The sequence below is a fragment of the Gopherus evgoodei genome, chromosome 1 (assembly GCF_007399415.2).
Source record: "Gopherus evgoodei ecotype Sinaloan lineage chromosome 1, rGopEvg1_v1.p, whole genome shotgun sequence".
In the NCBI taxonomy this organism is placed as follows: domain Eukaryota; kingdom Metazoa; phylum Chordata; order Testudines; family Testudinidae; genus Gopherus; species Gopherus evgoodei.
In genome coordinates, this window is record NC_044322.1 from 50,660,668 (window position 1) to 50,688,347 (window position 27,680).

At 45.4% G+C, this 27,680-nt stretch overlaps 1 long non-coding RNA gene across 2 annotated transcripts; it reads right to left on the reverse strand.

Annotated features, from left to right (window-relative positions):
* Positions 1–3,620: 3,620 nt before the first annotated feature.
* LOC115652177 lies at positions 3,621–22,195 on the reverse strand. Of its 2 annotated transcripts, none has more exons than XR_004000578.1 (3): positions 21,970–22,195; positions 19,228–19,306; positions 3,621–3,937 (listed from the first exon to the last, which is right to left on the reverse strand). It is a non-coding gene; the product is annotated as an uncharacterized LOC115652177 (long non-coding RNA). The 2 variants fall into 2 exon arrangements; XR_004000577.1 differs by lacking the exon at positions 3,621–3,937 and adding an exon at positions 15,118–15,445 and having other exon boundaries at positions 21,970–22,191.
* Between the last annotated feature and the right edge of the window lie 5,485 nt (positions 22,196–27,680).

Sequence of the window (27,680 nt, forward strand, 5' to 3'; positions counted from 1 at the left end):
TTTTACGAAGACCCAGGCAGCAGTGGGCAGTTTTCACAAAACCATCACTCCATATCTGACCTCTCAGTCCTTGTCCTCCAAGGAAACTTGCACAACATCTTCAAAAGATGAGCCTGGGAGCTTAAATTCATAACTTTGCTAGACACTGAAAATCATAGACTCAATAAAGACATTAGATTTATGGCTTATTACAACCATGCGTAACCCACTAATCCTCCTGTGTCCTACGACTGCAGAGGTGTTAACTGCTCACTAAACCTTGGTCTTTTGCAATACTTGTTAACTCCTTATGCTAAACAATCTGTTCCATCCTTTATTTAGGTGTGACACTCTGGGTATATCTACACTACGAAATTAGTTCAATTTAATAGAAGTCAATTTTTTAGAAATCGATTTGATACTGTGTTTTGCATGTGTCCCCACAAAGTGCATTAAGTTGGCAGTGTGTGTCCACAGTACTGAAGCTAGTGTTGAGTTTTGGAGTGTTGCGCTGTGGTAGCTATCCCACAGTTCCCACAGTCTCCACCCCCCATTGGAATTCTGGGTTGCGCTCCCAATGCCTGATGGGCCAAAAACATTTTCATGGGTGGTTCTGAGTACATATCGTCAGCCCCCCTGCCTCCCCGCCATGAAAGCAATGGGGAAAAAATCATTTCTTGCCTTTTTTCCTGGGTTACCCATGCAGATGACATACCACTGCAAGCATGGAGCCTGCTCAGCTCACTGTCACCATACGTCTCCTGGGTGCTGCTGACAGACACGGTACTGCAGTGCTACACAGCAGCAGCTCCTTGCATTTGCAAGTTGGCAAAGACTGTTTCCAGTCATAGTGTACCATCTGCTGCTGTCATTGGTACTCCTGGCCAGCCTCGGTGAGGTCGGTCAGGAGCGCTTGGGCAGACGTGTGCTCCTGGCCAGTCTCGTTGAGGTCAGTCGGGGGTGCCTGGACAAAAATGGTAATGACTCCCCAGGTCATTCTCTTCTTTTAAGTTTTGTCTAGTGGAGATTCAGTCCTGCCTGGAATATCAGGCAAGCCTACTAAAGAACCAGAGGGGCAAATGGCCTCTCTGGGTCAGAGCCCCAGACATCCTGCAGAAATGATGAGCTGCATGCCATTCTAGGGGATGCCCCTACAACAACCCCACCCATTGCTTCCCTCCTCCCCCACCCCTCCCGGGCTACCTTGGCAGTTATCCCCCCATTTGTGTGATGAAGTAATAAAGAATGCATGAATTTGAAACAACACTGACTTTATTGCCTCTGCAAGCAGAGATCAAAGGTGGGAGGGGAGGTGGTTGGCTTACAGGGAAGTAGAGTGAATCATCATTCTGCACTTGCTCGGCCTATACTTGGACTGCTCCTTACTACTGTCCAGGCTTCATGAGCCATGGGAGCAAGTGGTAGGCTGGGGCAGGTGTGACCACGCGGTGCTGCCGACTGGGAAAGCAGCCTGAGGCAGAAGCCTCCAGCTGACATGATATTCCAGGCAGACTGAATTTCCATTACACAAAACTTAAAGAGAGAATGACCTGAAGTCATTCCCATTTTTGTCCAGGCGCCCCCAGCCAACCTCATCAAGGCCAGCCAGGAGCACCCACAGGAGGACGATGACGGCTATCAGTAATACTGTACTGTTTGCAAGGTAAGGCAAGGGGATGCTGCTGTGTAGTGCTGCAGTACCGCATCTGCCAGCAGCATCCAGTAGATATACGGTGACGGTGAAAAAAGGCGAGAAATGATTTTTTCCCTTTGCTTTCATGGGGGGGGAGGGGCTGATGACATGTACCCAGAACCACCCGTGACAATGTTTTTGACCCATCAGGCACTGGGAGCTCAACCTAGAATTCAAATGGTTTGCAGAGACTGCAGGAACAGTGGGATAGCTACAGTCGTCAGTCACCCCTCCCTCTGTGAGAGCAACTGAAGACAATCGTTTCACACCTTTTTTCTGTGCAGACGCCATAGCATGGCAAGCATGGAGCCCGTTCAGTTCACCGCAGCAGTTATGAGCATTGTAAACACCTCACGCATTATTGTGCAGTTTATGCAGAACCAGAAGCTGAAAAACCAGGCGAGGAGGCGACAGCAGTGCGGTGACGAGTGATAAGGATATGGACACGGACTTCTCTCAAAGCGCAGGTACCGGCAATGTGGACATCATGGTGTTAATGGGGCAGGCTCATGCCATGGTACACTGATTCTGGGCCCAAGAAACAAGCACAGACTGGTGGGATTGCAATGTGTTGCAGGTCTGGGATGATTCCCAGTGGCTCCGAAACTTTTGCATGCGTAAGGGCACTTTCATGGAACTTTGTGACTTGCTTTCCTCTGCCCTGAACCACAAGAATACCAAGATGAGAGCAGCCCTCATAGTTCACAAGCAAATGGCGATAGTCCTCTGGAAGTTTGCAATGCCAGAGAGCTACCAGTCAGTCGGGAATCAATTTGGAGTGGACAAATCTACTGCGAGCGTTGCTGTCATGCAAGTAGACAATGCGATCACTAAGCTGCTGCTATCAAAGGTAGTGACTCTGGGAAATGTGCAGGTCATAGTGGATGGCTTTGCTGCAATGGGATTCCCTAATTGTGGCGGGGCAATAGACAGAACCCATATCCCTATCTTGGTACTGGACCACTAAGGCAGCCAATACATAAACCGCAAGGGCTACTTTTCAATGGTGCTGCAAGCACTGGTGGATCACAAGGGACCTTTCCCCAACATCAGCATGGAATGGCCGGGAAAGGCTCATGACGCTTGCGTCTTCAGGAGCTCTGGTCTGTTTAAATGGCTGGAGGAAGGGATTTACTTCCCAGACCAGAAAATAACTCTTGGGGATGTTGAAATGCCTATAGTTATCCTTGGGGACTCAGCCTACCCCTTAATGCCCTGGATCATGAAGCCATGCACAAGCACCCTGGACAGTAGTAAGGAACTGTTCAACTATAGGCTGAGCAAGCACAGAATGGTGGTAGTGTGTGCATTTGGACGTTTGAAGGGTTGCTGGCGCAGTTTACTGACTCACTCAGACCTCAGCGAAACCAATATCTCCATTGTTATTGCTGCTTGCTGTGTGCTCCACAATCTCTGTGAGAGTAAGGGGGAGACATTTATGGTGGGGTGGGAGGTTGAGGCAAATCGCCTGGCCGCTGATTACACGCAGCCAGACACCAGGGTGATTAGAAGAGCACACCAGGAAGCGCTGCACATCAGAGAAACTTTGAAAACCAGTTTCATGACTGGCCAGGGTACCGTGTGACAGTTCTATTTGTTTCTCCTTGATGAAAACCTGCCCCCTTGGTTGACTCTAATTCCCTGTAAGCCAACTGCCCTCCCACCTTCAATCACAGCTTGAAAATAAAGTCACTATCATTTAAAAGCCATTTATTCTTTATTAATTGATTATAAAAATAGGGAGAGAACTCCCAAGGTAGCCTGGGTGGGGTGTGGGAGGAGAGGAGGAGGGAAGGAAAAGGCCACTTCAATACTTGTTGAATGACAGCCTTCTGTCCACTGAGGTGGAGTGGTTGGGTGCCTGGAGCTTCCCTCCTCCCTCGCCCCCCCGTGGTTCTTGGGCATCTGGGTGAGGAGGCGGCTATGGAACTTGAGGAGGAGGGAGGGTGGTTAAACGGGCTGCAGCAGCAGTCTCTCCAGCTGACATTCCTGAACCTCCACCAGATGCCGGATCATGTCCTTTTGTTGCCGCAGTAGCCCCAGCGTTGCATCCTGTCTTCTCTGATCTTCCTGATGCCACCTCTCCTCATGTTCACTGGCTGCTTTCCTGTCCTGTGCTATTGTGTCCCTCCACACTTTCTGCTGAGTTCTTTCAGTGCGGGACACCTGCATGAGCTCAGAAGATTTCATCTTGCGTACATTTTTTTCACCACCTTATCTGAGATAGCCTTTGAGACAGAGGAGGGAGACTTGAAAAGTTTGCAGCTGCAGGAGTTAAAAAAGGGAGAGAAGTATTTAAAAAGATACGTTTTACAGAACAATGGGTATACTCTTTCACAGTGAACAACACTATTCACATTACATAGCATATGTGAATTTGGTACAAGATCATTTTTTGCATCTTATATTGAATGCCTGCAGCTTTGGTGTTAGAGATCAAACATGCCGGTCAACAGAATTTGGCTTGCAGACGGCCATGGTAAGCCATAGTCTTTCAGCTTCTGCAACCTTCATAACAGCAGCACCCTCCTTTCCCATATCAAGCAAACCCCATTGAGTTGTCCATTTAGGACTGCGGTATTCGTGTTAATGTGCAGCAGCAGAAACCAAACTAACCCCCTCCCCATCCTTTTCTCTGGGATGACCGCTTTAACCCTCCCCCCACTGCACCGCATGGCTGGTATCAGGGAAGATTCCTGCTAGCCAAATGTGAACAGCTCAGCATGAAGCCCTCTCCATCCTTTTCTCAGTGATGATCGCTTTAACCCTTCTCCAACCATGTGGCTGGTATTAGGGAAGATCCCTGGTAGCCAAACGTGAACAGCTCAGTGCCAATGCCCTCCCTCCCACCGCTTGGCTAACTGCAGAGAGGATTTCTTTTCAGCCACAGGCAAACAGCCCAGTAGGAACAGCCATCTATGAATGTCCCTTTAATTAAATTCCCATATTTCAACCAGGTTACCATGAACGATATCACTCTCCTGAGGAGATAAAGAACGGATGTTGCTTGAATGCCAGCAAACACTGGAACTGTACGCTGCCAGGCTTTGTCATGCAATGATACCAGATTACTTGCTACTAGCATGGTGTGGTAAAATGTCCTACCATGGAGAACAGAGTAAGACAGCTCTCCCCACAAACCTTCTGCAAACTCCAGGAGAGTTTCATGGAGATGTCCCTGGAGGATTTCCGCTCCATCCCCAGACATGTTAACAGACTTTTCCATTAGCTGTACTAGCCACAAATGCATCCCAAGTCCTCAGGGCAAAATAATCATTAAAAAACGCTTGTTTTTAAACCATGTTTTATATTTACGAAGGCATACTCACCAGAGGTCCCTTCTATGGCTTCATGGTCTAGGATACCGCCTTGGGAGGGTTGGGAGGGTATTTCAGTCAGAGTGAGAAAAAGATCCTGGCTGTCGGGGAAAACAGTGTGCTGTGTGCTCTCCTCAACCACCTCCACCTCCTCCTCCTCCTCCTCATCTTCCCTGTCCGCAAAATCCTCAGGCATGGTGACTGAGAGTACCTCATCATCAGAGTCCATGGACAGGGGTGGGGTAGTGGTGGGGGCCCCCCTAGAGTTGCCTGCAGCTCAGCGTAGAAGTGGCATGTCTGGGGCTCTGTCCCAGAGCATCCATTTGATTCTTGGCTTTCTGGTACACTTGTCTCAGCTCCTTAAGTTTCACACGGCACTGTGTTGACTCCCTGTTCTGGCCTCTGTCCATCATGGCCTTGGAGATTTTTTTTCAAATGTTCTGGCATTCCGTCTTTTGGAACGGAGTTCTGATAGCATGGATTCATCTCCCCCTACAGCGATCAGCTCCAGTATCTCCCGTACAGTCCATGCTGGAGCTCTTTTTCAATTCCGGGACTGCATGGTCACCTGTGCTGATCAGCTCTCCACACTGGGCAAACAGGAAATGAAATTCAAAAGTTCACGGGGCTTTTCCTGTCTACATGGCCAGTGCATCCGAGTTCAGATTGCTGTCTAGAGTGGTCATAATGGTGCACTGTGGGATAGCGCCTGGAGGCCAATATCGTCGAATTGCATCCACACTAACCCTAATTCGAACCAGCAATGTCGATTTCAGTGCTACTTCCTTCATCGGGGAGGAGTACAGATATTGATATTAAGAGCCCTTTATGTCCACAAAAATGGCTTCGTTGTGTGGATGGGTGCAGGGTTAATTCAATATAACACTGCTAAATTTGGCCTAAACTCGTAGTGTAGATCAGGCCTCTGAATACATTTCCCTGACCTGAAGAAGAGCTCTGTCAAAATCTTGTCTCTTTCACCAACAGAAGTTGGCCCAATAAAAGATATTGCCTTACCTACCTTTTCTATCTATACTTTTAAGCAGAATAACTCTTTAGATTTAGCCTCTACATCCAATATTTAAACTGGGAAAGCAGGTCTGCAATCACTTTTTAATTGATATTCTTCGTTTGGGGTTTGGACCTCTTGCTAATTACCCAGAGAGTTGATCCATCCACCTAATCATCTCGATTTACCACTCCTAGATAAGTATCCGTACTTTGATTCACACAAGTAATGAATGGGTAAGTTAAGAGATTTTTGAACCACACCTTTTGGTCCATTACGTGAGTGAGTCTTCAAGAATACATCAATTTTTTTCTAGCTATTTGACAATTGTCACATGCACTTTAAAGGTATTGGGTCTTAATACATAGAATCATAGGACTGGAAGGGACCTCAAGAGGTCATCTAGTACAGTCCCTTGCACTCCTGGTAGGACTAAGTATTATCTAGACCATTATGGCAGGTGTTTGTCTAGCCTGCTCTTAAAAATCACCAATGATGGGGATTCCACAACCTCCCAAGACAATTTATTCCAATGCTTAACCACCCTGACAGTGAGTTTTTCCTAATGTCCAACCTAAACCTTCCTTACTGCAATTTAAGCCCATTGCTTCTTGTCTTATCCTCAGAGGTTAAGAATAAGAATTTTTCTCCCTCCTCCTTGTAAGAGCCTTTTATATACTTGAAAATTGTTATCATGTCCCCTCTCAGTCTTCTCTTTTCCAGACTAAACAAACCCAATTTTTTCAATCTTCCCTCATAGGTCATGTTTTCTAGACCTTTAATCATTTTTGTTGCTTTTCTCTGGACTTCCTCCAGTTTGTCCACATCTTTCCTGAAATGTAGCGCCCAGAACTGGACACAATACATCAGCTGAGGCCTAATCAGCGTGGAGTAGAGCTGAAGAATTACTTCTTGTATCTTGTTTACAACACACCTGCTAATACATTCCAGAAAGATGTTCGCTTTTTTTTTTCTCTCATATTTAGCTTGTTATCCACTATGACCCCCAGATCCCTTTCCGCAGTACTCCTTTCTTGGCAGCCATTTCCCATTTTGTATGTGTACAACTGATTGTTCCTTCCTAAGTGGAGTACTTTGCATTTGCCCTTATTGAATTTCATCATATTTACATCAGTTTGTCCAGATCATTTTGAATTTTAATCCTGTCCTCCAAAGGACTTCCACCCCTCCCAGCTTATTATTGTCCGCAAACTTTATAAGTGTACTCTCTATACCATTATCTAAATCATTGATGAAGATATTGAATAGAACTGAACTGATCCCTACAGGACCCCACTCATTATGCCCTTCCAGCATGACTGTGAATCACTGATGACTACTCTCTGTGAATGGTTTTCCAACCAGTTTTGCACCCATCTTATAGTAGCTCCATTTAGGTTGTATTTCCTGAGTTTGTTCATGAGAAGGTCATGTGAGACAGTATCAAAAGCCTTACTAAAGTCAAGTTATACCACCTCTGCAGCTTCCCCCCATCCACAAGGCTTGTTACCCTGTCAAAGAAAGCTATCAGGTTGGTTTGACACGATATGTTGTTGACAAATCCATTCTGACTGTTACTTATCACCTTATTATCTTCTAGATGTTTGCAAATTGATTGCTTAATTACTTGCTCCATTATCTTTCTGGGCACTGAAGTTAAGCTTACTGGTCTGTAATTCCCCAGGTTATCCTTATTCCCCTTTTTATAGATGGGCACTATAATTGCCCTTTTCCAGTCCTCTGGAATCTCTCCCATCTTCCATGACTTTTCAAAGATAATTGTTTTTTACCCTTGTTTTTTACTCTTTTTCCTTACCCAGAGACTTTCAACAAGCCTGTCTCCTATTTGCATCTCAATCTCAGTCCAAGTGTATACATTTTAATATATAAAAAATACCTCCTCCCTTTTTCCCTACTTGTCTTTCCTGAGCAAGCTCTACTGTTCTATACCAATATTCCAGTCATTCATATTATCCCACCAAATGTCTGTGATGCCCCCTATGTCATACTTGTGTTTATTTACTAGCATTTTGAGTTCTTCCTGCTTATTCCCCATACTTCTGGCATTAGTATACAAACATCTAAGATACTGATTTGATTCCCGCTCCCAGTTCCCCCCCGCCCCAGTTCTGTCTTGTCTCTCCTTTATCCCTGCTGTAGCAGCCCATGCTCCCCCCAAATTCCGACCCTCCTCCCATGTCTCTATGTTTTTTACTTACCTGTGGACTTTGGTCACCTGCCCCCTTCAAACCTAGTTTAAAGCCCTCCTCGCTTGGTTAGCCAATCTGTATCCAAATATGCTCTTCCCCTTCCTCAATAGGTGGACCCCATCTCTGCTTAGCAGTCTTTCTTCTTGGAACAGCATCCCATGGTCAAGGAAGCTGAAGCCCTCCTGGCGACACCATCTTTGCAGCCACGCATTCACCTCCAGGATGCATCTGTATCTGCTTGGGTCCCTACCTTTGATTGGAAGGATCATAGAGAACACCACCTGCACTCCCAACTCCTTCAGCCTTACTCCCAGAGCCCTGTAGTCACTTCTGATCTGCTGAGAGTCATACCTCACAGTGTTATTGGTGCCCACATGGATGAGTAGCATGGGGTAGTCAGAGGGCTGGATGATCCTTGACAGTCCCTCCATAATGTCTCGGATACAGGCCCCTGGCAGGCATCATACCTCCCAGGATGCCATGTCAGGGTGACAGATGGGTTCCTCCATCCCCCTCAAAGATAGTAACCAACCATCACTACCCTATATTTACTCTTGGGAGTGGTGGCTGAGATCCTCCCAGCCTTGGGGGTACATGGCTTCTCCTCCTCCACCTTGGGGGGGGTGATTCCTTATTGCTTGTGGCCAGGGCAGCATATGAATTTTCCATCGCTCTGCTGGGTGGGTTGGGAATAGGGGTGGAGCACTGCCTGCTGCCAGAAGTAACCAGCAGCCAGTGTCCTGTCTTTGATAAAGCCTTATCCTCCTCCCCTGGTGGTGTGACAGCAGTTCTCTGTAGCTGCATAGCTTCCTCAGCCTTGGATATTTCCGTATGAATATTCTCAAGGAATTCCTCATGGGCACAGATGCTCCTCAGCCTAGTCACCTCCTCCTGTAGCTCTCCCACCTGCTTCCTGAGCGATTCCACTAGCAGGCACCTTTCACACTGGATAGTCTCTCTCCTCGCCCACACCCCAACTGGCCGCCTGTGAGTGGGAAATGCCTTAAGAACCTCAAAGGATGGAGATTCCACCACCTCCCTAGGTAACTCATTCCAGTGCTTCACCACCTTCCTAGTGAAAGTTTTTCCAAATATCCAACCTAGACTGCCCCCACTGCAACTTGAGACCATTACTCCTTGTTCTGTCATTTGCCACCACTGAGAACAGCCTAGCTCCATCCTCTTTGGAACCCCCCTTTCAGGTAGTTGAAGGCTGCTATCAAATCCTCCCTCCCTCTTCTCTTCTGCAGACTAAATAAGCCCAGGTCCCTCAGTATCTCCTCATAAGTCATGTGCCCCAGCCCCCTAATAATTTTTGTTGCCCTCTGCTGGACTCTCTTCAGTTTGTACACATCCTTTCTGTAGTGGGGGGCTCAAAACTGCATCCTGCTGAAAACTGGATGCAGTACTCCAGATGTGGCCTCACCAGTGCTATATAGAGGGCAATAATCACTTTCCTCGATCTGCTGGCAGGGCTTCTACTAATGCAGCCCAATATGCCGTTAGCCTTCTTGGCAACAAGGGCCCACTGTTGACTCATATCCAGCTTCTCATCCACTGTAATACCAAGGTCCTTTTCTGCAGAACTGCCACTAAGCCAGTTGCTCCCCAGCCTGTAGCAGTGCATGGGATTCTTCCATCCTAAGTGTACAACTCTGCTCTTGTCCTCATAGACTCATAGGTCAGAAGGGACCAATATGATCATCTAGTCTGACCTCCTGCACAAGGCAGGCCACAGAACCCTACCCATCCACTTTTATAACAACCCCTAACCCAGGACTGAGTTATTGAAATCCTCAAAATTGGTTTGAAGACCTCAAGCTGCAGAGAATCCACCAGCAAGCGACCCATGCCCCACGCTGCAGGGGAAGGCAAAAAACCTCCAGGGCCCCTGCCAATCCGCCCTGGAGGAAAATTCCTTCCCGACCCCAAATATGGCGATCAGCTAAACCCTGAGCATGTGGGCAAGACTCACCAGCCAGCACCCAAGAAGGAATTCTCTGCAGTAACTCAGTTCCCATCCCATCCAACATCTCCCCGCAGACCATTGAGCAGACTTATCTGGTGATAATCCAAGATCAATTGCCCAAATTAAACTATCCTATCATAACATCCCCTCCATATACTTATCAAGCTTAGTCTTAAAGCCAGATAAGTCTTTCGCCCCCACTACTTCCCTTGGAAGGCTGTTCCAGAACTTCACTCCCCTAATGGTTAGAAACCTTCATTTAATTTCAAGTCTAAACTTCCTAATATCCAGTTTGTACCCATTCATCCTCGTGCCTACATTAGTACTAAACTTAAATAATTCCTCTCCCTCCCTAACGTTAACCCCCCTGATATATTTATATAGAGCAAGCATATCCGCCCGCAGCCTTCTTTTGGCTAGGCTAAACAAGCCAAGCTCTTTGAGTCTCCTTTCATAAGGCAGGTTTTCCATTCCTTGGATCATCCTAGTAGCCCGTCTCTGGACCTGTTCCAGTTTGAATTCATCCTTCTTGAACATGGGACACCAGAACTGCACACAATATTCCAGATGGGGTCTCACCAGCGCCTTATATAACGGTACTAACACCTCCTTATCCTTGCTGGAAATACCTCGCCTGATGCATCCTAAAATCGCATTTGCTTTTTTAACAGCCGTATCACATTGGCGGCTCATAGTCATCCTGCTATCAACCAATACCCCAAGGTCCTTCTCCTCCTCTGTCGCTTCCAACTGATGCGTCCCCAACGTATATCTAAAATTCTTATTATTAATCCCTAAGTGCATGATCTTGCACTTTTCACTATTGTATTTCATCCTATTACTATTACTCCAGTTTACAAGGTGGTCCAGATCTGCCTGAATAGTATCCCTGTCCTTCTCGGTGTTAGCAATACCCCCCAGCTTTGTGTCATCCGCAAACTTTATTAGCACATTCCCGCTCTTTGTGCCAAGGTCAGTAATAAAAAGGTTAAATAAGATTGGTCCCAAAACCGATCCCTGAGGGACTCCACTAGTAACCTCCTTCCAGCCTGACAGTTCACCCTTCCATACGACCCGCTGGAATCTCCCCTTTAACCAGTTCCTTATCCACCTTACAACTTTCATATTCATCCCCATCTTTTCCAATTTAACTAACAGTTCCCCATGTGGAACCGTGTCAAACGCCTTACTGAAATCGAGGTAAATTAGATCTACCACATTTCCTTTATCTAAGTAATCCGTCACCTTCTCAAAGAAGGAGATCAGATTGGTTTAGCACAATCTACCTTTAGTAAATCCATGTTGCAATTCGTCCCAATTACCATTGACCTCTATGTCCTTAACTACTTTCTCCCTTAAAATTTTTTCCAAGACCTTACATACTACAGACGTCAAGCTAACATGCCCATAATTACCCGGATCACTTTTATTCCCTTTCTTAAAAATAGGAACTACGTTAGCAATTCTCCAGTCATACGGCACAACCCCCGAGTTTATCGATTGCTTAAATATTCTCGCTAACGGGCTCGCAATTTCACGCACCAGTTCCTTTAATATCCTCGGATGGAGATTGTCCGGGCCCTCCGATTTTGTCCCATTAAGCTGTTCAAGTTTGGCCTCTACCTCAGTTGCGGTAATATCCACCTCCATATCCACATTCCCGTTTATCATCCCTCCATCATCGCTAAACTCCTCACTAGTCTTATTAAAAACTGAGGCAAAGTACTTATTTAGATATTGGGCCATGCCTAGGTTATCCTTAACCTCCATTCCATCCTCAGTGTATAGTGGCCCCACTTCTTCTTTCTTTGTTTTCTTCTTATTTATGTGTCCTTGTTGAACCTCATCAGATTTCATTTGGCCCAATCCTCCAATTTGTCTAAGTTACTCTGGACCCTATTCCTACCCTCCAGCATATCTATCTCTTCCCTTGGTGAATCCATGTTAACTGTTCCTGATCACCTTCCTCTCCTCAAAGTGCTTCAAGATGGATTCCTTGAGGACCTGCTCCTTGATTTTTCTGGGGACTGAGGTAAGGCTAACCGGTCTATAGTTCCCTGGATTCTCCTTCTTCTCTTTTTTAAAGATAGTCACTATATTTGCCTTTTTCCAATCACCCAGGCCCTCTCCCAATTACCACAAGTTTTAAAAAATAATGACCAATGGATCTGCAGTCACATCAGCCAGCTCCCTCAACACCCTCGGATGCATCTGGCCCCATGGACTTGTGCACGTCCGGCTTTTCTAAATAGTCCTTAACTTGTTCTTTCATCACTGAGGGCTGCTTACCTCCTCCCCCTACTGTACTGTCCAGTGCAGCAGTCTGGGAGCTGACCTTGTCTGTGAAGACCGAGGCAATAAAAGCATTGAGTGCTTCAGCTTTTTCCACATCATTTGTCACTAGGTTGGCTCCCCCATTCAGTAAGGATCCCATACTTTCCCTGACCATCTTGTTGCTAACATATCTGTAGAAACCCTTCGTGTTACCCTTTGCATCCCCTGCTAGCTGCAACTCCAGTTGCACTTTGGCCTTCCTGATTACACCCCTGCATGTTCGAGCAATATTTTTATACTCCTCCCTAGTCATCTGTCCAAGTTTCCACTTCTTGTAAGCTTTCTTTTTGTGTTTAAGTTCACTGAAGATTTCTCTGTTAAGCCAAGCTGGTCGCCTCCCATATTTGCTATTCTTTCTGCACATTGGGATGGTTTGTTCCTGTGCCTTCAATAAGGTTTCTTTAAAATACAGCCAGATCTCCTGGACTCCTTTCCCCCTCATATTAGTCTCCCAGGGGATTCTGCCGATCAGTTTCCTGAGGGAGTCAAAGGTGCAGGTGGAGGAGACAGAAGTAGCGTTGGCTCTGGTGATGCGGCCTTTCCTAACTCTAGCGATTATTTACGTCTCCTTCCCAAACTCCCTCTCAAACTCCCCTCTTTGCGGTCCCCTGTTTGCTAGCTCCCTTGGTCACTTAGCCTCTAGCTTTTAAGGCCTTCTCTCCTAGGTCAGCCCTACCTCCTTATTAATCACACAGGGGTAGGGTGATCACAAGGCTCATTGTGACTGATCAAAAATGATCAAAGATGATCAAAGACTGATCCAGGAAACAAAGGCTCCAAACAGTCCCCAGACACACAATCCCAGCTGACCCAGAAACTGAAAATAACTGAAATAACCTGAAAAAGAGAGAAAAACACAAACATCCAAACAAACTCACTCACCCCAAAGTTAGTACTTGCACCTTGTTTGTTCAGCCTCAGGCGGGCAATCATCAAAGAGGCATTAGATGAGGATTTTTCACATTCTTTATTCAGTTTAGCCTCTCAGACATGCCTGACTCTCCAGGTTTCAAGCGCTGTCTCACCTGCAGACTTTCAATACCAGTGACAGATGGCCATGCACAGTGTGTCCGTTGCCTGGGGGAGAGACACTTTACCCGAAGTCTCCCCACTGCAAGAAACTGACAATGAGGACAAGGAAGGCTAGGGAGCTCCAACTAAAACGCTTAATAATGGAGAGTTCCCTCCGACCTGCCTCCAACCTTGAGTCCAGGACACCTCCTTGCCAGTCCTCACCTGCAGCTGCCTCAGATATGGGGTCGTCTTCAAAAATGGCTACTAAGGATCCTGGTCCTAAAACAGCCACAAAAGAGCAGTCTCACTCATTGCCACACTGTGATTCGCCTCCTAAAAAAAGATCTCTGACCACAAAAACTGCCCCACTACTGACGGCACTGAGAGCACCAGACCGTGAGGCACCAGGACCATCTGGTACTGAGATGTCCCAAGGAGCAAAAGACTCCGTGCGATCTAGCTCTCACAGGAACAAAACTAAGCCTCCTAGCTGGGCACCAAGGGAGCTGAACAAACCTCAGGCACAGAACAGCACCACGCCGCCATCTGCTGCACCAATACAATATGGCAAATCTATGGCACCAACAACGCTTCCTCTGGTTCCCAACCTGAGCTTGCCTTTGCTGCTGGTACCAAGCCTCCCGGTACCGTCACAGTTTGTCAGCCAGGCGGACCTCCTCATTACTTCTATCCTGGGAACTCTGTGTTTCAGCACCAATGGTACCTCAGCCAGGTCAGGGCCAAGCTTTTTAATTACACCTACTGGCTTGGCCCCTCCTCTCTCCAGTGATGAATAGGAGGAAGTGGAGACAGGAATGGGCAGCCCTCGCCACTCCTCTCCCAAACCTGGGCCCTTGCAGCTGCTGGGCATAGGCTGCAACCCCCACAATGGGTGCCCCCTCCCACCGCAGTGGGCATACTGGGATGCCTGGGCATTATACAGAGCCTAGAACATCCAGCCCTCCGATCCACCCAGGTCCAAGATGAAGCCATTGCCTCTGCCATCTGCTCTAGCTTCCCCAAACTGCTGAAGGAGGAAGCTAAAGAATCTCTGAACAGACCAGAGGGTGACACCCTCCCACCTACCCACACCTTTTCTTCATCTCCATATGAAACAATAATGCTGCCTCGCCCCACATTGGGAGATTATTTCAAATCTTTTCAGGATTTGTTTAAAAGAGTAGCTGATTTGTTAGACATATTACTGGCTGAGGTACCAGAGACTCAACAGAAGTTGACAGATATGCTATAAGCTTCTCCGTCAGCCGAGATAGCACTACCCATTAATGCTGCCATTATAGACCCAGCAAAAACCGCATGGCAGACACCAGCCACAGCTCCACCTTCTTGTAAAAGATCTGACAAGAAGTACTACGTGCCAGCTAAGGGAGCTGAGTTTTTGCTTACCCATCCTACCCCAAATTCATTGGTGGTAGAGGCAGTTAATCAAACAGGGAACCAATATCAGACCAAACCCACCCCCTATGATAAAGACTGGAAATGTCTAGACCTCTTTGGCAGGAAAGCCTATTCATCAGCAACCCTCCAGTTTCACATAGCAAACTATTCTGCGTTACTGGCCAAGTACACGCACACCATTTTTCCTCAGATGTCATCTTTTATTGAGCACATTCCAGCTGACAAAAAGGAACAATATAAGGCCAGTACAGCTGAAGGTTTCCTTAACAGCTCTGCAGGCTTCTCTGGATTCTGCTGATACAGCAGTCTGCTCCATCGCCACATCCATTATCATGCGGAGAGCTTCATGGTTCCATCTCTCTGGCTTCCCCAGGGAAGTTCAGATGACTGTAGAGGACTTACCTTTCAAGGGGCTAAAATTGTTTTCAAAGAGCACAGACGTCTCCTTACACACCCTAAATGACTCCTGTATGATATTAAAGACACTCAGAATCTATGTCCCTGCGAACAAAAAGAAACAGGGCAGATTCTATAAACAACAAATTCCGCCCTGCCCCATACACCCAGCCTCAAGGACATTATGACCAATGCCGCGAGCAACACCAGATGAGATGCCGTCAAACGCAGGAGCAGTTGTCTACGTCTCAGGCATCCACTTCCAGGCAAACGTTTTGAAGTGTTGGTCGAGGACACGAGAACCCCACATTCTCCAACTCCAGGGTCACCTCTAATTTCCAGCCCATTTGTGGACCGCCTTACACCTGTTTACACAGTCTGAAGAACCATCATCTCAGACAAGTGGGTTCTAGAAATTAGATAGCTGGGCTATTCAGTCCCCTTTGTTTCCATCCCACCTACCCACCCCCCTTTTCCTGTCCCTCTTCAGGGACCCATCTCACAAGTACCGGTAACAGCATGAAATAAACCATCTCCTGCAATTAGGTGCTGTGGAACCAGTACCAGTTTAGCACAGGGGTTCAGAGTTTTACTCACATTACTTCCTCACTCCAAAGAAAACAGGTTGATGGACACCCATTCTGGACTTGCACAAACTGAACAAGTTCGTGAGAACACAGCGCTTCAAGATGGTAACGCTAGCAACCATAATTCCAGCATTGGAGAAAGGAGATTGGCTTTGGGCCCTCAACCTACAGGACTCTTACTTTCATGTCACTATCCACCCGGCACACAGGAGGTTCCTACAATTCACTCTAGGCAACCTTGTCATAAACAGATAGTTAAGGATTAATGTCTCTTTCACCTGTAAAGGGTTAACAATGAACCTGCAACACCTGACCAGAGGATCAATCAGGAGACAAGATACTTTAAAATCTCGGTGGAGGGAAGTCTTTGTTTGTGTGTTCTTTCTTTGTCCATGTTCTCTCTGGGTTCTGAGAGGGACCAGACATGTAAGCAGATTCCTCCAATCTTTCTGAAAAAATCTCTTCTGTTCTAATTTTAGTAAGTACCAGGGAAAAGGCGAGTTTAGTCTTTTGATTGTTTTCTGTATTTGTAAATGTGTATTTTGCTGGAAATATTTTAAACTGTATTTTCTGTGGAGAGGCTTCTCTCTAGCATCTATAAGCTGAAAGACCCTGTTTTTTACCATCTAAATTACAGAGACAACTTTTACTTTTTTTCTTTCTTTTTATTAAAAGTTTTTCTTTTTAAGACCTGTTTGATTTTTTTCCCTTGTTGAAGCTCAAGGGAATTGAGTCTGTACTTACCGGGAAATTGGTGAGAGACAGGGAGAAAGAAGGGAGTGGGGAAGGGGGAATCCCTCTGTTTAGATTCATGGACCTTGAATCTGTCTGTCTCTCCAGGATATCCCAGGGAGGGAACGCCTGGGAGGGGGAGAGAAGGGGGGGAAAACCTGATTTCTCTGTGTTGCGATTCAAGGAATTTGAATCACGGTGATCTCCTAGTGTACCCAGGGCAGGAAAGATCTGGGAGGAAGAAAGGAGGAGGAGGGGAAATGGTTTATTCCCCTGTGTTGTAGACTCAAGGAATTTGGGTCTTGGGGTCCCCAGGGAAGGTTTTTGGGGGGACCAGAGTGCCCCAAAACACTATATTTTTGGGTGGTGGCAGCTTATCAGATCTAAGCTGGTAATTAAGCTTAGAGGAATTCATGCTGGTTGTGACGTTATTGATATAAACTGGGACCATATAGAACATGGTTTGCAACCAAGGTCCTGTAATGGTGCCAAATCCGATGTAAAGGGGGTCATATAAGGTGTCCAAGACCAGGTTATGGGTTACTGGTTATGATTATGCTGTCTGTATGTCTGTATCATTATGTAGTTGAAGTTATAAGTATTGACTGTATACTGTCTGTATTTCAAATTGGTGCTGCAGTTCTGGGAAACACCCCAGACAAGTTGGTGTTAGCTCTGCTTAGCCTGCTTGATGGCCCATTAAGGACCATCAGCTACACAATTGACCCATTGAGAGGAGGCAGATACGCCTTGTGACTCAGCAAAGTATGCAGGGACTTGCCCATGTGACTGCAAACTCCATTTTGCTTTAATTTTCCACAATAAGAACAAAGAAGTGTTCTTACACCTGGAAGTGCCTATATAAGGCTGATGCCTCATCTCCATCTTCTCTTCAATCCTGCTTCTTACCTCTGGTGGGACTTTGCTACAAGCTGAAGCTCTACACAAGGGACTGATGACCCATCCCAGGGGGGGATGTTCTCTAGAGACTTGATTTGAACCTGCAGTTTACTCCATCACTCTTACAAGCCTGAACTAAGAACTTTGCCATTACTGTATGTAATTGATTCCATTTAACCAATTCTAGCTCTCACCTCTACCTTTTTCCCTTTATGAATAAACCTTTAGATTTTAGATTCTAAAGGACTGGCAATAGCATGATTTGTGGGTAAGATCTGATGTGTATATTGACCTCGGTCTGGGGCTTGGTCCTTTGGGATCAAGAGAACCTTTTTCTTTTACTGGAGTGTTGGTTTTCATAACCATTCATCCGCAGGACAGGTGGCACTGGTGGTGATACTGGAAGACTGGAGTGTCTAAGGAAATTGCTTGTGTGACTTGTGGTTAGCCAGTGGGGTGAAACCGAAGTCATTTTTGTCTGGCTGGTTTCGTTTGCCTTAGAGGTGGAAAAACCCCAGCCTAGGGCTGTAACTGCCTTGTTTAAGCAATTGGTCCTGAACTGGCACTCTCAGTTAGGTCCCGCCAGAACTGCATCGTCACACTGGTACCCCATCTTTTGGTCTCTAAGGTTCAGATTGGGGAATTATACCATGACATGTCTGGTCCCTCTCAGAACCCAGAGAGAACACGGACAAAGAAAGAACACACAAACAAAGACTTCCCTCCACCGAGATTTTAAAGTATCTTGTCTCCTGATTGGTCCTCTGGTCAGGTGTTGCAGGTTCACTGTTAACCCTTTACAGGTGAAAGAGACATTAACTCTTAACTATCAGTTTATGACATGCTCCTATACGCCTTCCGCCCCAATCCCGCTGTTAAGCCATGTCCTATAAAAGATTAGACAAGACAAATCCAGATTCCCAGGTTCCCATACCTGGACCAGATGGCTGTCAGATCACCACAAATCCTTCCCCTTCTGCCTCATTTGCTGACACAGAATGCAGGATCCTCCGTCACCCCAACATTTCAACTCTTTGTCTCAAGGTTTGATTAATACCTGGCTGACAGAACGTGAAACTTGCTGTTCCAAGGAAGTTCAAGACATTCTAATAAACCGCCACCATCTCTCCACCCATAAAACATATGCTCACAAATGGAAAGGATTTTCCACCTGGTGCTTAGACAAGCAGATCACTCCACAATCGGCCCTGTTACTCACTATCCTTGATTAGATATTGACAATCAAAAAATCAGGCCTCTTGACTAGTTCACTCAGAGTACACTTATCAGCCATCACCACCTTTAACAAAAAGGTGCAAGGAGTCACTGTTTTGACCTATCCACTGACTAAGTGCTTTCTCAAGGGTATAGAGAACACTTACCCCACATTAAGGGACCTGATCCCTATGTGGGACCTCAGCCTTGTTCTCCATGCCCTCATGGGCAAACCTTTTAAACCACTAGCAATCTGCTCATTCCTATACTTATCCATGAAAGGTCACCTTTCTAGTAGCTATCACATCAGCATGAAGGTTGGGATAGATGGGTGCATAATGGCACACCCACCTTATACCACATTCCTCAAGGACAGAGTCATCCTATCCCCACACCCTAAATTCATACCCAAGGTTGCCTTCCTCTTCCATCTCAATGAACCCATTTACTTACCTGTATTCTTTCCCAAGCCACATACCGACAACAGGGAGGCATCCCTTCACACACTAGATGTCCACAGAATGCTGGCTTTCTATAGATAGGGAACAAAAACTTTCAGAAAATCATGTAGGCTATTCATATCCACAACAGAACAATCAAGAAGCCAAACCATTTCCAAACAGAGACTTTCTAAATGGATCTCTAATTGTATCCCTTTATGTTACCAAAATTACAATCTGCAAGCTCTTTCTAGACTTGGCACACACTCCAATAGTGCTATGTCCACATCCATAGCCTTTCTCAAAGATGTACCCAGCACGGATATTTGTAAACAAGATACCTAGGCATCGCCCCATACTTTTACCAAAAATTATGCCCTGGAACAGCCGTCAGCTGCAGATGCTCATATTGGACTATCGGTCAGTGCTCTCCACTGTACATACATCAACTCCAAAGCCCGCCCTCTCCACTGAGGGCCACTGCTCTTCAGCTACCTAAAGAAAAGGTTACTCACCTTGTGCAATAACTGATGTTCTTTGAGATGGTTGTCCCTGTGGGTGCTCCACTACCAACCCTCCTCCCCTCTGCTTCAGAGTTTCAGCTCGATCCTCTAGGGTAGAGAAGGAACTGGGTGATGGTTGGCTGCGCGCCCAGGGTTACCACTCAGAGTGTTGTGAGACTAGCTGGGGCACTGCTACCAAAAGTCTCTGACTGGAAGTGCGGGGGGCCAAGACATCTAGCATGGAGCACGCACAGGGACAACCATCTTGAAGAACCTCAGATACTGTACAAGTTGAATAACCTTCTCGTATAATTGTGCCACAGCTCTGGTGTCCATTCCACCTGTCTTTGGGGGATCATATTTTCTTTCTAACAGCAATATGTATAAAAGTAAGAAATTGACAGCTTGGCATGACAATATTAAGTATGAAAACCAAATTTCGTAATATTCTGGAGTAACAGGGGAGAGAATTTATCAGCTGTCACCACCTCTAACAGCTGTGTTATCCCCACTTCACATCTGTCAAGGAAAGCTTGGCAAGCTGTGATCAGCCTGCAGACTTTCCACTGTGCATATCCTCTGCATGTATTTGATCTGGGCAGGCTAAAGGGGAAGGACCTAGGGAGAAGAAGGTGCAGGCAGATATAAAAGGATACTGCCAAATACTTTTATTTAGCTGGTTAGTATATTATTTTTTACTCTCCACTGTTTGTAATAGAAGGTTGTGGGGGAGGGAAATGTCCTGGGCTGTCAAACATCCTTTTACATTTGACTTTTTCCCTGTTCTTTTTGTTCCTGGTGGCACTGAAATGATCTTGACTAAATGTAGGTTCTAGTGCAGAGGAACACAAACATTCTCGCCAAAATAGCAGCTAAGGGTGAAGTGGTTGGGTTCTTTTGGCAGCAAACAGATTTTAAATACAGAATGCTGAACTGTGCCCTCAAGTCTGGACCCTGCCCCTTTGCATCATCCCAGCAGTGCAATGGCACCATAGAATGTGGGAGAATCTAAAGTATTATTTTCACCCATCTGTATGCTATGTGTCTTTGTCCTCTGGGACAACATAATTGTGATGCATGATGCTGCAGCATGCCACAATATTTACATCTTCATTTAATGGCACTGTGTCTTGGTGTGATGTGTCCTCAGAGATTGATATAATATAATGGCAGTGTCACACAACATCTGAAATAAACTTGGGACTCATAGCTGTTCTAGAAAACAGACTTCTGGAGCTCTAGATATTCAGCGGAAAATCAGAATGATCTTTCGCCTTTTGAAATAGCAACTTCTGTAGTGCTCTTCTTCTCACTTGACTCAGATCACTATCATGACTGTTAAAATGCCTGTCTTTTTAGCCGATAATCTGTCCCAGATGCTTACTGTATTTTATGAGGCACCTACGTATAAATAGTAGGTACACAGTATCTCAACTTACTTCCTGTTCTGCTTTTATGACAGTGGTTCTCAACCAAAGATATGCATATCCCTGGGGGTACGCAGAGGTCTTCCAGGGGGTACTTCCACTCATCTAGATATTTGCCTAGTTTTACAACAGGCTACATAAACAGCACTAGTGAAGTCAGTACAAACTAAAATTTCATAGAGACAATGACTTGTTTATACTGCTCTACAGACTATACACTGACATAGAATCATAGAATATCAGGGCTGGAAGGGACCTCAGGAGGTTACCTAGTCCAACCCCCTGCTCAAAGCAAGACCAACCCCATTTCATCCAGGGATGTACATGTAAGAACAATATTTATATTCAGTTGATTTCTTTTATGATGGTAAAAATGAGATAGTCAGCAATTTTTCAGTAATAATATACTGTGACACTTTTGTATTTTTATGTCTGATTATGTAAGTTTTTAAGTGAGGTGAAACTTTGGGTATCCGAGACATCAGACTCCTGAAAGGGGTACAGTAGTCTGGAAAGGTTGAGACTCTGCTGTATGACACTTGCCTGTACCCATTTTGTTTTTCAAATGCAGCAGATAATTTGGTTTGTGTTCTTGTGAATCTAATGTTCTAAAACACTATCAGTAAACATTGTCCTGCATATTTCAGATGTCTTGTGGTAAGTGTTTTTATATTACTCAGTTGTAAGGCTGAATCTATCAATTGCTTTCAATGTGCCAATCTTGATACATTGTGTCAGAATATTGTTCATTCTTTTAACCTTTCAGACTATTTTTATTACAACAACCTTGAGCAAACACAGTCCAAAGTAACTTAAAAGACTTACCAGTATGTGGGGTGGCTGGGGTCCTGGGCAAGGTGTGTGTGTGTAGAGGGGTGGCTCTGGGCCTCCGGAAGGGGCGGGATCTTGGATGGAAGGGGCAGGGCTGGGGGCAGACTCCCCCAGGCAGCCCTTTTAAATTGCCAGGCCTCGGGGCAGCTGCCCCTTTTGTGCCCCCTCACACCCCATCAGCAGCCCTGCCAGTACAGTTGGCTGTGTCCCGGCCCATACCAGCAGCCACTTTATCACCAGACACACTGGCTTACTTTCATCTCTGGGACAGTCCTGATATTCAGGGCTTTGTCTTATATAGGCGCCTATTTTCCCCACTTTCCTCCCCCCTGCACCCAATTTTTCACACTTGCTAGCTGGTCACCCTACCTACCCTACCCCTACTTCCTGTGCGACCTTGGCAAGTCATTTGACTCAGTTTCCCATCTTCAAGATGAGGTCATAATATTTTCTTTTCTCCCACCCTTTGTCCATTTTTGTCTCTTCAGATTGTAAGTCTTTGAGGCAGCAACCGTCTCTTACCATGTGTACACCATGCACTGGTCTCTCCTGGGATCTCCTGGCACTGCTGTAATACAAATAATAATTATAAATGAATAATTAAAGGTTGCTTGTTTCACACAACAAAAGAATAAGGAAAATGAACATATCACAGAAGCATGCACAAGGCTACTAGCCATTAAAATAGGTGTTGCTGCACCAATTTGTTATTGTCTGTCTTATCCACACTGTTTCCTACCACAATCTTAAACTAAAAGAACTCCATGCATGCAGTGTGGAGCTCACCATTACCTCCCAGTCATTTCCACAGACACAACAGAAGCAAGACACTGACTGACATGGGGGAAATTTAGCTACTGTGGAACATATCTATGAGATTGAGATGCCCTTTACATTTCAAAGCTCTTCCTGGGTGCAGAGTTCAGGAGCCATGTTGTTCTCAGTGCTCAGTACAGACTGAGAGGGAACATGGTGTCCTCGCTCAGGAAGACTGTCTTTGTTCTTTATACAGGTCCTTCGGACTCCAATTATTCTATTAGTTCTTTGTCTGCAGAAAAAACAGAACAATCACAAGTTTGTTAACATAATAATCACTGTCATGTACTAACCCCAAAGACTAGCACTAGTCTCTGAGAGCTAAAAACTGGGGGAAAGGTGTGCCCAGATCCCTTCCACGTTATCCATACATCAGAATCCCCAGGGTCCCACTGGCAAGACAGTGTAGCTACCCAGCCACATGCTTATGTGTGTAAAGGTCACAGTGGAGGCCATTGTTTTCTTCCATGCTAATACCCACAGAGGTTCCCGTCCCTCCAGTCCCATCTCTTCTAGTCCCTCCTCAAGATCCACTTTTTCTCAGATGGTAACATGAAGGAATGACCCAAGATCATGTAGGGTAAGATCAACTGGATAGAGATGGTTTTATTTACTTGTTTTTTAAATGTATATAATGTAGGTTCATTAAAAATGTATCTGTTTTTAAACACACTCTCTCTCCTCCACCCTTTGCAGTACTGCCAGTTTTATCATGAGTCTCATAATATTTGGTGTTTCTTGAATCCCCGACTCCCGGAGTCTTGAGAATATGTGAGAATCTCAGCTTTATTTTTTTAATAAAAGAAAGTTTCTTGCCCTCATGGTTGCACAGAGAAGTTTGAAAATGGGATCTGAGTGTAACCCAAAGATTAAAAAATCAGAAAGGTAAAGGAAAAGAACTAAAATTGTATATTTTAATCTCATGATTTTTAATGCCAGTCTCAAGATTTTGAAAGGCCTGAGTCATGATTTATGAGTGTATGGATTGGCAATACTGCATATGTTTCTTGTTTTAGATATTAACCTTTTGGGGGGTACAGACTGCTTTCCTCCATGTGCATGGTAGTAGCTGGAAAAACAGCATTTGGCCAGAAAGAGCCCAGCTTTACTGCACAGTCAAGGACTAGATATGTATCAGTCAGTTTGGTGAGTCATTAAGCTTGATTTGACCAAGATGCTCTTGAGGTAGAAAAGACACTGAAATTGCCCTGGGACTTTCTTAAGGATGGGAGTTCAGCATAAGCACCTTCTGGAAGAGACTGACCATGATTCTGGTCACTACCACCTCCTGCCAGATTTTGTCACTCATCATCTGGTACCATATATCAGATGAAGTAACAAAAATAGTTTGAAGCTTTCCAGGCTGGTCCCTGTGCACAGGGATAGGTTGTAAATCATTAACAATACTTTGAAAAAGAAGTACCCTCAAATCCCACACTTTAATGCTTAATCCACCAGCCTTATCTCAAGATGCAGTAATAGCAACGTTTCCCCATCCTTTGTGATAAGCAGCAGTGCAGTTGGAAAATAACAGCTGTGACAAAAGGCTCTTTTTTGTGAAGTTCTATTTTGCCAGTTTGGCTTCCATTTTGCATTTGCTGTGAGATTTTTTCAGTGTTACCAATTAATACTGCAGTATGAGAGGGGTAGCCGTGTCAGTCTGGATATGTAAAAAGCGACAAAGAGTCCTATGGCACCTTGTAGACTAACAGAAGTATTGGAGCATGAGCTTTCGTGGGCGAATATCCACTTCCTCAGATGCATGCATCTGACGAAGTGGGTATTCACCCACGAAAGCTTATGCTCCAATCCTTCTGTTAGTCTATAAGGTGCCAGAGGACTCTGTCACTTTTTACTGCAGTATGGAAATTCCTCGTGTTGAGGGCAAAGGTAGCAGATTGTCTCTTGCTAGATGTAATTCATTTTGTGCCTTAGCCTGTCTAAGTTTGTCCTTTCATGATTGTGTTATTCTTTTATACTCTTCCTTAGCAATTTGTCCACGTTTCCACTTTTTGTAGGATGCACCTACTTCACACCAATGAGGCAAATTCAACCTTACAATTAGGCTTGATTTCATTGGGTGCAGAATCTGCTTGAGCCAGAACTGAATTAGATCTAATATGTAAAGCCTTTAGGGATCCAATATTTCTCACATACCAGAGTAATTTTTTAAAAAGTACTCATTAGATTTTTCTTTTTTTAATGGATTGGTCTAGAACCCCTCTCGCAGTAAAGTAGTGCTGCTACGCTACTGGAATGGCTGTACTTACACACTAGCCCTATGGCCAGAAACCCCAGAAGGGAAAGAGCTCGCTACTCCCTCTGCTAGACTCTGCTCAAGGGTCCTGAGTGCTCTTGGCTCCTCTCCTGTTGGGGCTTTGTGGTGAGAGATGGATGCCTTAATGGCAAGAAGTGGTGCAGAGAGCAGCAACAGCAGAGTTAAGTGGACTCTGGTGAGACCCCACCTATCCAGCACCCCCATAAAGCTGAATCACTAAGCTGGGTTAAGTGGTGGTGCCTCCAGGCAGGACCAGGCAAACAGCTCCCTTGGGACTAGGAGTAGACATGTGAAAACTGTTACATGGACTGCACTTATTTGCTGATCCAAACCATGAGGGGGGTTTGGTGGATGGGTGAGGTGGTGTGGCTAAGGGACCTGTGGGATATTCTCTCCGGCAGGAGGAAAGGGAGTTAGATGGATTAGTGCCACACTTACTGGTAAGGTGGGTATTTCATGCTTTATTTGGATATAGATTCTGTTGCTGGCTTTTCCTGAGTTTATGACAGTGTTCCCTTTCCCCTAATGAGTCCCTTATTTATACACAGTCTCCCAGTTCCTGGGAGTGGGGAAGTTCTGCTTGTTAAGAGCACATAGCGAGGTTGCATTTTGTTTTCCTAACTGTCTGGGTAGAGGTTCAACTTGGTTACTTATTTGACAAGAGGGACCCCAGATAAATTGCTGCCTTTAGCCACCTGGCAAAGAGTTACACACAGACTGGGAGTAGAATCTAGCTCTGTGATATCAGTGCAATCCCATTTCAGGGTGATTCATGTAACTCACACTAGAATTTTTACCCATGGGGCTTTATTCTCACTTACCCTACAGTCACTGTGAATAAGCTGTAGTCACCTTATCCAGTCAGCTGGAAATTCCTTAAGTATAAAGAGAATCCCCATATGTCATGAACACAACAGGTCTCTCTCCACCTCCTTTCCCCCAGCTCCTGACATAGGGGCTATGGCACAGGCATAAGGGGCCTACTCTGCCTATTCCCAAATAGCCTGAGTGACCTTGAATAGCTAGTCTTAAATTAGAGCAGCCTGATGCTGCTTTAAGTGGCACCAGAGACTGAATTAGCCCTTCCTCAGCCCTTGAATGTGGGGACCACAAAGGTGGTTTAAAGTTACTTTTCACCGCTCTGCTCCTTACCACCATTGTTCCTGTACTGAGCAGAATTCAGCTAGAACAGAAAATAGGGCCTGTGGACTTTAGGCCACCAGTTTTCCAGAAAAGCTGTCTGTGATTAAAATAGGGACAGCTCCCCTGTGCCAAGGCAGGTTCTCACAGGTGAGCCAATTAAGGGGGCAGGGCTGAAGCTGGGCTATAAAGGGTGAGAAGAGGCCTCAGTGAGAACAGAGCAGAGCTAGATGGGGGAACTACAGAGTGAAGCTGCAATCCTCCCTGAGGTGTGGTTGGGTAAGAAGGCCCAGCTAAAGGTTTTGTTTATCCTTTGGGAGAAGGCAGGCCAGGCCTTACTTCTTCTCCAGCTGTTCAGAGAGATGGAAAGAGCAGCACCGCAGGGAGCAGGGACTGTGCCCAATTTAAGGTTGCGTGAAAGATTTCTTTTGTATTTGTTTTTTTCAAACTTTGTGTTAGTAAACAACCAGTGATTGGAAGAGAGACGGCGTGGAGTTTCAGGAGCCCTGAAGAAGGGGAAAACAGAGGTGGGGCTCTACAGAGGCACTCTGGCCACAAGGGGATGCTCAGATAACTGCCACAGTGTTATATTCTTAAATTGTATAGAGGAGGAAGAAACAAGTGAGTTGCAATAAATCAGGAAGTCTGTAAGCCATAGAAAAGGGGGCAGTTCCTGATGGCCGTAATTGCTTCAGAGAAGATGTGGATGAAGTGGCCCTCATGCTTGGCAATAAATTGTAGTGATCAGCACAAAACATTTGATCATATTACTTTCCAGTTGTTAACATGATAGGGCTGACATAGCCAGGGAGAATATACTATAGAGCAGGGCAGTTCCATATTGCTCTGTATTGTCCCACAGACTAGAATCAAGTTGCTTTGGTCTGGAACAGAATGTTCCATAGGGAGCTACTTCCCACTAGCTAAATTATACTGGAATCGTTATTCCAGAAAGGCTATGTGGTCAGCTTCCCCTCTGTAAATAAGGCGTAACCTGAACTAAGCCCAGATCACCAAGTCAGCAAAAGACATCCTGGCATCCAAAAGCAATAACTCTTCATATAGAGCTAAAGTTTGCCTTTGGATCTAAGTCTATGATGCCCCCTAACTGCAGTAGGAATCACAGAGTGCACATGGAAGCAGAATTTGGCCTCCTAATTTTCTTCAGACTGTGTCTAACACAGCTGTCCACTTGAGGGCACCATTACTGCACACACGTACAGCTGCTGAGAGAATGTAAACCTTTCATTTAGGGCTACTACTATAGTGCTTATATAGCAACCTGAGTACAGACAAACAGGATATGAGCCCTGCATCCAGGAATTTACATTCTAAATTACTAGTTTTTGCTGATTTTTTTAAAGACATGAAAACTATAACTGAAGGCACAGAAAACTGCCATCAACATAGTATGTATAGCTGGATTACAGACTATTCTTCTTTATTTATATGCTAGCACACTGTGGTTATG